We start from the raw sequence: 13619 nt of genomic DNA on the forward strand, positions 1-13619 counted from the left end.
ATTGGAAGATGGAAAAATAAATGGCTCTACGGCCAGGAAGAGTACTAAAATAAAATCAGTTATATCAGCCATTCCTACTTTTTCTCTTTCATGTCTACCCCTCTCTAAGATTTCTTTGGGCAAGTTTGAATCAAAGCTTAGAAACTTCCTATGGAAGGATTGCAAAGAGGATAAGAGATTAGCACTTGTTAAATGGGAGAGCATTTACAAACCTAAGGAGTTGGGTGGGCTTAGGATAAAGAATTTACAATGGCAAAATGAAGCCTTAGGTGCTAAACTGATTTGGCATTTGTATAAAGAAAGAAACCAAAAATGGGCCAAGATATTATGTAATAAATACCTTAATGCGAATGATCCTCTTTTGATTTTTAGAATGAGAAATCTTCCTAAAGGATCTAAGAGTTGGAATTTTATGACAAAGTGCAGACACATTATTAGAAATTCTCTATCATGGGATGTGGGTTTAGGTGATGAGGCTTTATTTTCGGAGGATTCTTGGGATGGTCTCCCCCTAATTGTGTCCAGACCCTTCCCCTTGACCCTCAAAGAGAAATTAGTATCTACTTGGGGTGATAAAGTTAAAGACTATAAGTTGAAAATCTCTTCTAAAGGTTCAGTCAAATGGGTGTGGAAATCTCTGGATGGAGTTGGAATTAACCCCGAAGAAAGACAAGCTTATGAAAAGATTCTTTTTGAAAAAAGAGTTAAGCAGTCTAAGAAGAAAGATGAACTCATTTAGGTAGCCTCAAAGGATGGCAAACACAATGTTAGGAGTGGACATAACTCCTTGATTCATTCACAAAGATGGGAACAGATAGAAATTCCACTCAATCTATGTTGGGATGCAGCTTGCCTGCCCAAGTCCAATTTCTTTCTATGGCTGGCCTCCCAAAATAGGATCCTTATAGAAGATAGGCTACATAGATTTGGCTTTCAAGGCCCATCCAGATGTGTGCTTTGTAAACATAATTTCAAGGATGTAGAGCATTTATTATATAGCTTCCCATTCTCCCAATTGTGTTGGGAATGGCTTAGGCTAAAGTTGGGTTGGCCATCCCCCTTACCAAGATCCTTCTTCAAGCTCCTGAAAGGATGGCCTATTAACATGATCAAGGGAATCTATAACAAACTATGGAACATTTTCCCAATGATTATGTCATGGGAGATCTGGAAGGAGAGAAATAGACATATATTTTGAGATTCAAAAATGGAGTTGGAAGGTTTATTGCTTAAAATAGAAGCTAGCATAGTGGAAGTCACTAACTCTCACCTTAGGAAGGTTCAAAAAGAGGAAGGTTCCTTTTTTGCATGGGATGGTCTCATGAAGAATAATTGGAGTAAGTTAATCAACCCACCCCTAGTATATACCAAGAGCAGTGAGAAGGCTAGGGAGGATTGTAAATGGTCTCCTCCCCCGTATGGATGGCACAAACTCAATTTTGACGAAGCTGCCAAAGGCAATCCTAGAATGGCAGGTATTGGTTGCATTATAAGTGATGATACAGGAAATTGGATAGCCAAAAAAGCATTTTCAATTTGGCCTACAACCATCAACCTATAGAGTTAGAAGCCTTGGAAAAAGGCCTCCTACTTTTTCTTGAATTAGGTTTGTCAAAAGTCATTATAGACGGTGATTCTCAAATCATCCTTAATGCGATCAGGAAATGGGCTACACTAAATTGGGTTCTAAATTCTAGACTAAGCGAGGTCCTTATACTTATTGATCAATTAGCTAATTCTAGAATTAGTCATATATTCTGAGAAGGGAATAAGAAGGCCGATGCTCTAGCAAATAAAGAAGTAGATGGTATAAATCTTCAAATTATTAAAGGTTCATAGAGTATGTTCTTTACAACTTCTTTGGTCTGAGGATTAATTTTTCCCCTTCACAATAGGTTACCTTATAGACTTGTTTCACTAAGATTACTATATAGAGATCCACCTTCACTCAGGAAGTGGCCCTTTGTCATCATTAGTAGTCTTAGACCTCCCTCTATTTTTAATTGTCCGCCACCTTGGATAATCATTGAAATAGATGGGAAGTTGACTATTGGATATCTAGGTGGTTGATCATCATTTTTTGGTCTAACATCCTACCTCATCTAATGCATTTAGCCCATGACTTGAGATGCGAGCATCACCGTAGCATGAGGTTAGGTTTGGAGGTTTCTAGATCTTCTGATATGGCTATTAATATACTGTCGATGTTGATGCCCTAGGGTAGCCCTACCTTTGTAGTAATGGATTCAAATATTTACGTCTTCCATACTTTGGAGGTTTGTACCATGGCTTTCTACGAAAATGTTAAGCCAGAGAGGTGGAATAGAATATTGAACCCATTGGATGACATGGCCAGGATAGCAATGAGTAGGGCCATTGAAGAAGGTGTTTTTGACTACAGCTACACATGGAGGAAAAACAGTGACATTATCGGCTCCTTTATAGGATGCATGGCCAGAGCAAGAATTGAATCGAGAATAATTATCCAACTCTACAGCAGCATTTTCAACCCTACTTGGAGGAAGGGACTCAAATAGGCAGTCAGAAGCATTAATGGAAAATTACAAATTTTGCTGCCCGAAAGATAGATGGAGCTTCCCCCTGGCTCTCTAGAGCTGGAGGTTGCTTTTCGTCACCCCTTGCTGGTTGTCAAGGAAAATTATGCTTTCTATAAAGAATGGCCTAGGGTGGAGGCTAGCATCCATTTCCTTCTTGGATGGATGAGAATAGTGGCAGATGAGAGAAAAAGTTGGCTAATGAACTACCTCAATGCCTACAATGCATACATTAAACCAAGGGTTACCTTCGAGGATTTGAATGCCCTCAACTTCATTACGCCCAACACGGAGAAGTCAAGCAGGACTAAGTTCGGCTTTGAATTCTCCCCAAATTTTCAAGCTGAAAACCCCAATGAAGTTGCTGAAGTCATTATAGTGTATCAAAGATAAGTGGTCTCTTGTCAGTTTATACATGTTGTGGATAGGGAAGGGCATGCTATTAATATTAGTAATAGGCACTGGTTTAGCAATTATAGTCATGTATTTAGTGTACTTGGGACTGTGAGTAGTATAATTTGTTATGTAAAGCTATACATCATTTTTTGGTATATGTATACATTTCTGCTATTTAAGGAGATTTTACAGCTCCTTCATTTTGTATCTACCGTTAGAAAGCTTATCAATAATATAATGATATATCGTTGCTATAAATACTTCTCCAATGTCTACTGGTTTTAAATTTCTATGTATTAAGGTATGTGATTTGCATGAATTTTTCTAGTTTATGGATCGCCTCCATGAAGTGGCATGTGGTTTCAATGGTAAATTGATTAACTAGATTAGTGGGACTTGCTAGCTTCATACTATTTGGATGATGAGAATATACATTTGGTTATTCTCACACTACTCTGTTTCGATTTGATTTGAAATGAAGGTAAGTCTAAAATGAAGAATTTTTTGGCTTCTTGGAAACCCCTATGTATTTTTAGATGTGGATGACAGGATCAGATAGTTTATTATAGGAATGGGTGTCCCTCTCCCTTTCAGGGCATGATTTTTATTAAGTGGATATGGATTGCATAAGACTCTGACGGCATGGGCCCTGCATTTTGGGCACTTCCCATAGTATATAATGATACTTGTTTTGAAATAATTTTCCCTTCCCCATTTAGCATTGTCATTACTAATACGATCAGTGTTAGATGTGTTAAATAGTGTAGAATCATCATTTTAGTCAAAGGGTAGCATCAAAGGTGAGAAGTCACTCTGATAAGTACATATGTTATCATTGATGATCATTTTGGTTCAGGAGATTAAGCTTTTACTATAGACATGTTCCTAGGATCTAAATTTAGTAGGAGGATGTTATATTAAATTTTGGACATAGCTTTCATTTTATATAAGAATATTTTGCTAACCTTTTATCTTTCCTTCTATGGTCATGATTGTACTAATGTTTGAAGGATAGGATGATTCTGTTTCTGGACTCTTCCTTAACGTCTCATAAAGGATTCTACCTACCTTATTTAGATCTTAAAAGTTTTTAATATTTGTTGGTTTACTAAAGGTTTATTGGAGTGATAGTAGGTTTAGATTTTTGGATTAATAAGAGAAACTCTAATACCTCGTCAAGAGGTGAACGAGAATATTAAGGACTATAATTTTCATTAGGTCCATCATCACTTGATTAGTTTGTATCGTAATTTGGATATTTGGACTGGGGTATGTCCCTTTTAATTTGTAATAATAAAGGACTATGGTCCTGAGCTAGACTAGAGGTTTTCTTTCCTCGTTCTTTCCTACCGGTGCCCGTTAGAATGGTGGAACACTATTGTATCTTTTTCATTATAATTAATTATTATGGCCTTGGCCGTTTACCAATTTAAAAAAATAAATTTAAATAAAATAATTAATATTTTAAAATTAATATTTTTAATATTATTTAATTTTATTAAAAATATATTTTATGTAGGTTATTTTTAAATATTATTTCACTTATAAAAAAATCAAAAGTAAATTAAAATTAAAATTGTTGAATTTTAAACTCTAAAGTTTTATACATTGTTTTACTATATACAATTTAAAGTTAAATCTATTGATTACGTCGAGAGGCATTCTACACAATGACAACACAAATACCAAATCCACACACGGGAATATGCCAAAAAAGATTTGTCGTCAATAAAAAAGAAATGAAAGCGGTTACACACTAATTTAATTAAAAAGGAATTCATAAATGCACTTTATTTCGCCATGGCCATGTGACACCTTATAAAATAATAACATAGAAATTTATTCTTGAAATAATAGGAAAGGAAAGCAAATGAAAGAAGCTTTTATAGTCCACAACACCAGCCATAGTTCTTCCTAAAATAATAGGGTGACACATGGTCATCCCGAAATAATAGGCCCTAAAACAATAGGGTGACACATGGCTTTTCTAAAATAATAGGGTGGCATATGACCATACCAATATAAAAGGATCAAAGTAATAGGATCCTAAAAAAATTTAAAATAATAATAATAATAATAATTTTAAAATAAAATAGATGGGTGAAGATGAATGAATGTTGAGCATAAACTTGGTTTTTGCTAGGGCTTTCGTGCCCTAGCCCGTTCGATGCTGAAGACCTGCAATTTGGAGGTGGGTGATTGTCTGATTTGAACGCTGGTGTTTCTAGACTGGCTGCATGTGAGGATTTGGGTGGCAGTGGCTCATTCAGACCTGTGGGTGGCTTATTTGTTTCCCAAGCTACATCGTGTTGTGTCCTAAATGGGGGTCATGGTGCTTGGAGTTTGTGGGGCTTTTGCCAGTTTATCCTTATTTTGTTGTATTTTGGTTTGGGGGTGAATAGTGGATCAAGGTATTTCCTCCTCTTAGCTTCCTATTGGTGATGTGGAGATGAGGGAGCCATCTTCCTCATTACATGCCAATAATAAGGATTTGAATGGTAAATCTCAATCGAGGAATGGTGAATCTTCTCCAAGAGGAGTGCTCCGAGTAAAGAAAATTAATGGATGTTTGTAGAGAGCCAAGAATCGGCCAATTTTGATTATCCAACCTGAACAAGTCTCAGAAGATGTTGAATACTAGAGCAATCATGTCCTTATTTGTAAGTTTTTGGGTCTTTTCCTTTCCTTTCCTATACTGGAATCCTGGGCTCATCGAATGTGCAACCTAGAAGGAGATATGAAGATTTTGTTAGCAGCTAATAACTACTTTATGGTTATCTTTTCAAGCATAATAGACAAGAATAAGGCATTTGAAGGTGGTCCTTATTTCTTCAATCAGGTGGGGCTTTTCATCAAGCCTTGGCACATGTTCTTCAACTCTACTAAGGAAATCCCCTTTCGAGTTTTGGTGTGGGTCCGCTTATCAAGGCTACCTTTAGAATTCTGGAGGGAAGATATTCTTCACTCAATCTCATTGCTTCTTGGAAAACCTGTGGGTTCAACTACACAGACACAAGATCATAAGGTAATTTCTTTTCCTCATATTTGTGTAGAAGTTGATTTAAATAATCCATTGCCAGATTCTATGGAAATTTGCATGGGATCATCTTCTTGGATCCAACAGTTGGATTACAAGACCCTACCATTCAAATGTAGAATTTTCCATGAATATGGGCATTTATAGTGCAAATGTCCCAAGAACAAGTCCCCAACCTTGGCCGCTCTAGGACCCCCTGGGGAGGACAAGGGGAAAGCTACTTCATCTATTGGACCTCTTGATAGTGAGGGATTTACTCAGGTGAAGTCTTGTAACAAAGGCAAAGGAAAGAAGAGAACCTAGATGGACAGGCAGATCGATGACACCTTTAATAGGTTTGATGCTCTTGGAGATTTGGTCTAAGAGGAAGGTACCCCAGTTGAGCTTCTTTCTAAAGCCAAAGGGTAGTAGGAGATTCAAGTTGGGGATATGTAGAGGGAGGATCAAATTCTAAATACAAGGGAACAACAGGTTGGATAGGTGGATATTGATTTGCCTCCTCTTGTTCAGGATATTGGACATATTGGTGAGTCATAGGGTTTGATGGGTCCTGTCTTGGAGGCTCCTGTCCCCAATAATCCCAAGGGGACCCAAGATTCTACAAAGGGTAATAAGGCTCCTCTTGTCTTATGCATATAGCAAAAATCTTTCAAAAAGGGGTCTATTGATAAACCGTCAAAGAGTGGTAGGAAGACTGATCAGGAGAAGGTGAAGATTATGGATGAAAATTTGGTTGAGTCGGGGTCTGTGAAACCCATAGATTCTCATTTCTCTCACCCCCATAAATGATTGTGTTGTCATGGAATGTAAGGGGGTTGAATATCATCCCCAGACAAAAGGTTGTTCATAGATTAATTGATTCTTAGTCTCCGAATGTGATTTTTATATAGGAAACTAAGCTTACAATGGAGGGATTGGCTAATTGTGCTTCACATATCTAGCCCCAGGGATCTTGGCAAGGAGTAGGTGCCTTGAACAGTTCAAGGGGGGAGGGTGACTTGCTTCTGGGACCCTAGAAAAGTTTCCCCCTTATGGTGGATCTCTAGTCAGTTCTCCATCTCTTTGGTTGCTTCTAGTTTTGAAACTGGAGAGAGGTGTCTTTTATCCAATATATATGCTCCTACTAATTTTTTAGGTAAATCACATTTATGGGCTCATATCAGATTCATCTAGTCCCTAGACCATTTTCTCTCATGGATTATGGCTGGGGATTTTAATGTTGTCACTAGTCTAGAGGAAAAACAGGGTGGGCTAGCTAGGTTGGACCCGTCTTTAAATTTTCTTAGGGATATGATTGGATCCTTGAATCTCATTGATGTGAAGTCAACCAATGGCATCTTTAGATGGAATAATCGAAGATGTGGGGGTGAGGCTATTTCAAAAGGCTTGATAGATTTTTGGTTTCCTACTATTGGATGAACAATAGATGGATCACCAATTCTGAAATTGTTGACTGGAGGGGCTCTGACCATTGGCCCATCAAGCTATCCATCACCTCATACAATGTCACCAGACATCACTCCTTCAAATTTTAGTTGATTTGGCTTAGAGACTTGTCTTTACCCGACCTTATGGTGGACTGGTGGTATGAGGGGAAGCTTGCCCATGGAATGACTATGTATACTTTCAATAAGAGGCTCCAACATGTGAAGTACAAGCTTAAGAGATGGAATAAACATCATTTTGGGAACCTCCATGTTCAAAAGGTTGTTGCTCAGACCAAGCTAGATAATATTACCTATCAGATTAGAGATCAGGGGTTGACATCTAATTTGAGTAAAGCTGAGTCCTTGGCTCTAAAGGGACTGGAGGAATGGGAGCTTCGAGAGGAGATTTTTTGGAAGCATAAATCCCAGATTGATTGGCTACAAGAAGGGGATAGGAACATTGTTTTCTTCCACAACTTGGTGAAGGCTCAGAGATAAGGTAATTCAATCTCCTCTCATCTCATCTAATGGGGACCAGATCTCATCCTGTAGAGAAATTTCTAGGGAAGCTGTCAATTATTTTTCTAATCTTTTTACTAGGAAAGTTCTTCCTGTTGAGACTAAGGAGTGTGCCATTTTGGACTGTATCCCCCTCTTGGTCTCTATTGAGATGAATGAGGCCCTCTTAAGCCCTATCCAGTTACCAAAACTAGAGAAAGTTGTTTTTAATATGAAAAAAGGCAAGGCCCCTGGTCCAGATGGCTTTTCGATTGATTTTTTCCAAGAATTATGGGAAATAATAAAGTCTAATCTCCTTGAAGTGGTACACGAATCTCGTAGAAATGAACAAATGTTGAAGTCTTTGAATTCTACTTTCTTAGCTCTTATACCAAAGAAGGAAGAGGCTAATAGGTTGGACAATTTCAAGCCTATAGCATTATGTAATGTTGTCTAGAAGATTATTACCAAACTGATCACTAAGAGGCTCAAACCACTCCTTGGTTCTTTGATCTCTTCTGAACATGGTAGTTTCATTGAAGGTAGACAAATTTTGGATGGGATTGTGATAGCAATGGAGGCGATTCACTCTATGGCGACATCTAAGGGGAAAGCAATGTTTATTAAACTTGATATGGCTAAAGCTTATGATCGGGTGAATTGGGAGTTCCTATAGAAAATTCTTTTGGCCTTTGGTTTTGATGAGGAGTGGGTGATTTGGGTTCTAAGTTGTGTGACCTCTTCCTCCTTCTCAATTTTCATTAATGGGGAACCATCTGATTTGTTTTGGGCTTCTCAAGGACTTCGAAACGGAGATCCTTTATCTCCCTATTTATTCATCATCATGGTGGAGGGTCTTGACAGATTTTTAAAATCACAGGTGAGGCAAGGTCTTATCCAAGGTTGGAGCTGGAATAATAATCTTCCCTCCTACTCTCATTTTTAGTTTGTGGATGACATTGGGTTAATGGGCATGGCTAGAATTAGTGAGGTAGTGAATTTATAAGAGCTTTTGATACCTATTTGAAAGCCTCAGGGTAGTGTATTAATGATGATAAGTCTTCTATTTATTTCTCTAATAGTCCTTAACTTATTCAGAACAGGATTGCAAGGATTCTTAGATTTCAAATCGGATTGCTTCCTCTGATGTGCCTTGGGGTTCCTTTGGTCTTGGGTTCTTAGTGAAGAGACTATAGGCAGGGGATTTTGGATAAGTTTTGGAATAAGATTAGTCACTAGACGTACAGATGGTTATCTTCACTTGGGAGAGTGGTTCTCCTTAAGTCTGTGGTGCAGTCTCTCCCTATTTATAGATGTTGTGATCAAGTTCCCCCTTCCAACTTTGTGAGGGACTTTGATGCTTTATCTAGGCAATTCCTTTGGTCTGGTAGCCTCCGATCCTCGAAATGGAGCCTTGTTAAGTGGGAGTCTATGTATAGACTAAAGCATGCCAAGGGCCTTGGTTTTAGGTCGATGGTTCTTATTGTCACTGCTTTGGCTGCCAAGCTATACTAGAGATGGTGTAAATGTTAGGATCATGATTGGGCCAAGATTCTTGCCCACAAGTATTTTCCAAGTGCCAATTGCCTTGATGTGCCAAGGCTTACTCTAGCAGGTAAAGGTTCCTGTATTTGGGACACTCTTAAGAAGGGAGCTCAACTTATTAAGGAGGGCCTCTTCTAGATTTTTAATAGTGGTTTTGATGCCCTATTTTGGCAAGACTCTTGGGATGGCCATCCTTCCATTCTTTCTAGCTTCCCCCAGCTTCAAACTCTTTGCCACATTTTTACTAATGCTAGATGGTTTACGGTGGAGCACTTTTAGACGGTCAAGTGTCTAGGTCAAGTGGAGGTGACTTGCTAGAAGGACCCTCAGGAGTGGCCCACAAGTGGCTCTGATGAGGGCTATGATGTTCTTACTAAAACTCTAGAAAGTAGGTTTTGTAGTTCTCTTCGTGAGCGAGATTTCTTGGCCTGGAGTCCTAGCCCAAAAGGCAAGTTTACTGTGGCTCAAGGCTATGCTATGCTTGATAGGAACTTTCATGGTCCAAATGAGGTGAACTGGTGGAAGAGAGTTTGGTTTAACCTTTCTTGGCCGAAATGTAATTTTTTCTTATGGTTGTTGGCTCAAAATAAATGCTTCACTTGGGAGAATCTTCACAAACGCAATTTTCAGGGACCTTCTATCTATTTCCTATGTTCGAACAATGAGGAATGTACTTATCACTTGTTTTTTCTTTTCCCTTATTCAGGAGAAATATGGAACATATGGTGGGAGGCTTGGCAACATGGTTGTATTCATACATCCTCTTTAATTAACTTTTGGGAGAGTTTGGGTAGACCTCCAATGAAGACTTTTTTCTTGCAGATTGCTTGGATGGTTGGGCCATCTCTAATTCTCTAGAACCTTTGGCTGGAGAAAAATTGCAAAATTTTTTGTGACTCCAAGTTAGAAACTTTGCATCTTTGGAGGATTATTCTTATAGGCTTTAGGAGACCATCTTCGCTAAGTGTGATATGTTTGAAAGTATTGATTTTGGTGATGTTGCTACTGTGCAAAATTTGAATCTAGGAGATAGCAAACAAGGTGTCAACCTTGGATAAAGACCTCACAATGGAAAGCAACAGGTTTTTCAAGATGGGAGGTGGACTCCCCCCTGGCTGGGACTTTGAAGATTAATACAAATGGTTCTTCTCATGGGAATCCTGGTCATGCTGGTATTGGGGGCATAGGTAGAGACGAGGATGAGGATGTGGTTTTTCTCTTCTCTATGTACAAAGGTCAATACTCTAACAATCTGATCGAAGCCCTTGCTATTAAGATTATGATTGAGAGAGGTTGTTCTTTAGGATGGAAGAGGATCATCTGTGAGTCTGATTCTCAGATTGTTGTGGACATGCTGAATAGTCAAAGCTTGGAGAGTGTTAGTTGGCATTTAGTTGCTTTGGTCAGATAGACTTTAAGTCTTTTTAATTCTTTGGACTCTGTCTCCTTTCCTCATATCCCTAGAGAATGGAACAGAGTGGCTGATTGTTTGGCAAAGTGGGCTTCAAAGAACATGGAGGGGTGGAATATTAGTGGAAGGGATGAGTTATCGACTAAGTTTAGTGGGATTGTTGAGAAGCTATTATTGGGTGACATGAATATCTAGTGTTGTTGTGGGCCATGTGCATTTGCCTTGTACTTTGATTTTGGTTGAATAAATTTGTACCCCCTTTTTTTGAAAAAACTTTAAATTAAAATAAAATATTCTTAATTGTTATAAACACTGCATAAAAATAACTGTTATAACATAACATATATCATTCAAATATGTAATATGGAGATTTAGTTGGATTTTTTTTTTTATATCAAAGATTGAATGGAAATAAAATATAGTTTTTCTACAATATTTAGAAAGTAAGAATATTTGTGTTTAATTATAAAAATTTAGAATGTTTTGTATGCAAAATATATAAGAGAATAGAAATATTCATTAAATATTTAGAAAAAATATAGAAGGATTTTATTCAAATCTAGACTTCAATTTTAAATTTGTATGTAAGATTTTTGATGATTCATTCAAATATTTTAAAATTTTAGAATTTATTTAATGAGGAAATGTTGATTGATTTGCATTTAGTAAAAATATTTAAATGATTAAAAATAAAAAGATTTTATAAATATCCTCTAGCATTAGAAGAGTAGATTGAGGCTCCTCATGACTTAAAGATTCTTCTACCTCCTCATTAGGCAACTCTAATAAATCTGGTGTAAGAGCTGATAAGACTCTCATGTATTCACTTGTTCCTTGTGTAGGTATACTTCAATCCAATTATATCTAGATGTTGTCCAAACATGAAAATAGATCTGCAAGAAAGTGATATTTCTTCTTACAATGTGGAGCTAGTTTATAAGTCAAGCAGTGTTGAAAGTTGATACCAATGGATAGAGGGGAAGAAGCTAACAACTATCTGAAGGCATATCATAGTGAAAGGATTGACATTTTTTCATTCTCCATTGAATATTTGCAAAAACTTTATCTATATTTCCTAAATACTTTGCCTTAAAGAGTCATTTGTAGAGCTCATTCAAATTAGCCCTATTAGACTCAACCGGACTCCCTACAGCTATGATCATTGCAAGATTATCACTTGGAACCCTATACCACTCAATATTATTGATGTATTCCTTCCCCAACAATCAGTAAACTACCCTTATAATAAGAAAATGAGTATCTAAAAGCATAACAGACATATGGGAACTAGAAATCGGATCATCTAATGCCATTTGAGGAATTGATCCTTTTAACTTTATAATAGTGTTCATGCTTGTAACGCTACTATTATTACTCAAATCAATAATTGTATTAATCAGTAAAGCAAGTCACTCACATGAACATTGAACATCTAATATTTGGATGGTCATTGCCAATTTTATCATAATTTATGGAAGCTCTTCCATCGAATGATCTTTAAGAATTCAAATAGATGGAACCATTAAACTTCCTCAAGGTTTTCTAATCGTTTCTCTTTGCATGGTTTTTCTAGATGATTTATGTCTTTCCCTTTTCTTCATCTACTGATTCACAACATTCTATCGGACTTGTGGCATACCAATAATTGGGGTTATCATCATCACACTATGAATTAAAAATCATTTATTATTTCATAAGTAGATAGGAAGATTATCTTATTGCAATTATTATCATTAATCTCAATATGTTAAAATTTAGACATATTAATTCATTAAGAAAGATCCAAAGAAAAATGCTTAAGATCTTGTAATCTTCGGCTGAGGTACCTAATGAAGTAGTATTGTCATTGATCCTAAATATTTGAAGGACATTTGTGGTAGTTGGTAATTAAGCTTATTCATCTTTTTTTGTATGTTAAGATCTCTAAATAGTATGTTAACATTTAGTTTTTAATACCTCTCAAAAGATCATCACAGTGCTCTCATGGATTCTTATGCTTTTAGATTCTTTATTTCTTCTAACCACTAATCATGATCTTGTTCAAGATTGATCTACTTTTGTAGAATCACTCAACAACCCCATAAACAAAGTGAGCAATATGGAGGATCTACAAGATGGAAGCTAGGAATTAGCCCTCAATATCCCAAAAAGTTATGGAGTATTTTTGTATAAAACATAAAAAGTTGTAAACATTGAAAAAATGCAAATTTTGATAGCATCTAGAAGGTTATATCCTTCATTAGTCTAGGAAAATGGGGGTATGCCCCTCTTACTTTTTTACTTTATATAGGACCTTGGTCCTGGGCAAGACTAGAGGTTTTCTTTCTTTGTTCTTTCATACCAGTACCCATTTGAACAGAGTCTTTGAAATCTTCTATATTGTTTAATAATATAATCTATAGGGCTTTAGCCTTTTACTAATAAAAAAAAGAAAAAAATTATAAATATTATTTCTACTTTTAAGTGAAGCACCAATTAATTTTAGAATAAATTTAAAACTACTTTTACTAACCACTACACAATATAAGTTTGTTTTAAATTGAGAATTTATTAATAATACACTTTCAATAAATAAGTGTAGTGTTTAAGTTAGGTAATTATTTATTAATGGTTGAGATTAGAATTTTTACAATTAGAATTAGGATTCAATTATGATAATGATTATGTATAGGTTATGTTATTATAAGAATTATGGTTGAATAATATTTGGTTAGAATTAATTAAGCATCAAATAAATTTGGGGGAGAAAA

The sequence above is a fragment of the Cupressus sempervirens genome, chromosome 8 (genome assembly GCF_028749045.1).
Source record: "Cupressus sempervirens isolate cs-2001-9-10 chromosome 8, ASM2874904v1, whole genome shotgun sequence".
Taxonomy (NCBI): Eukaryota; Viridiplantae; Streptophyta; class Pinopsida; order Cupressales; family Cupressaceae; genus Cupressus; species Cupressus sempervirens.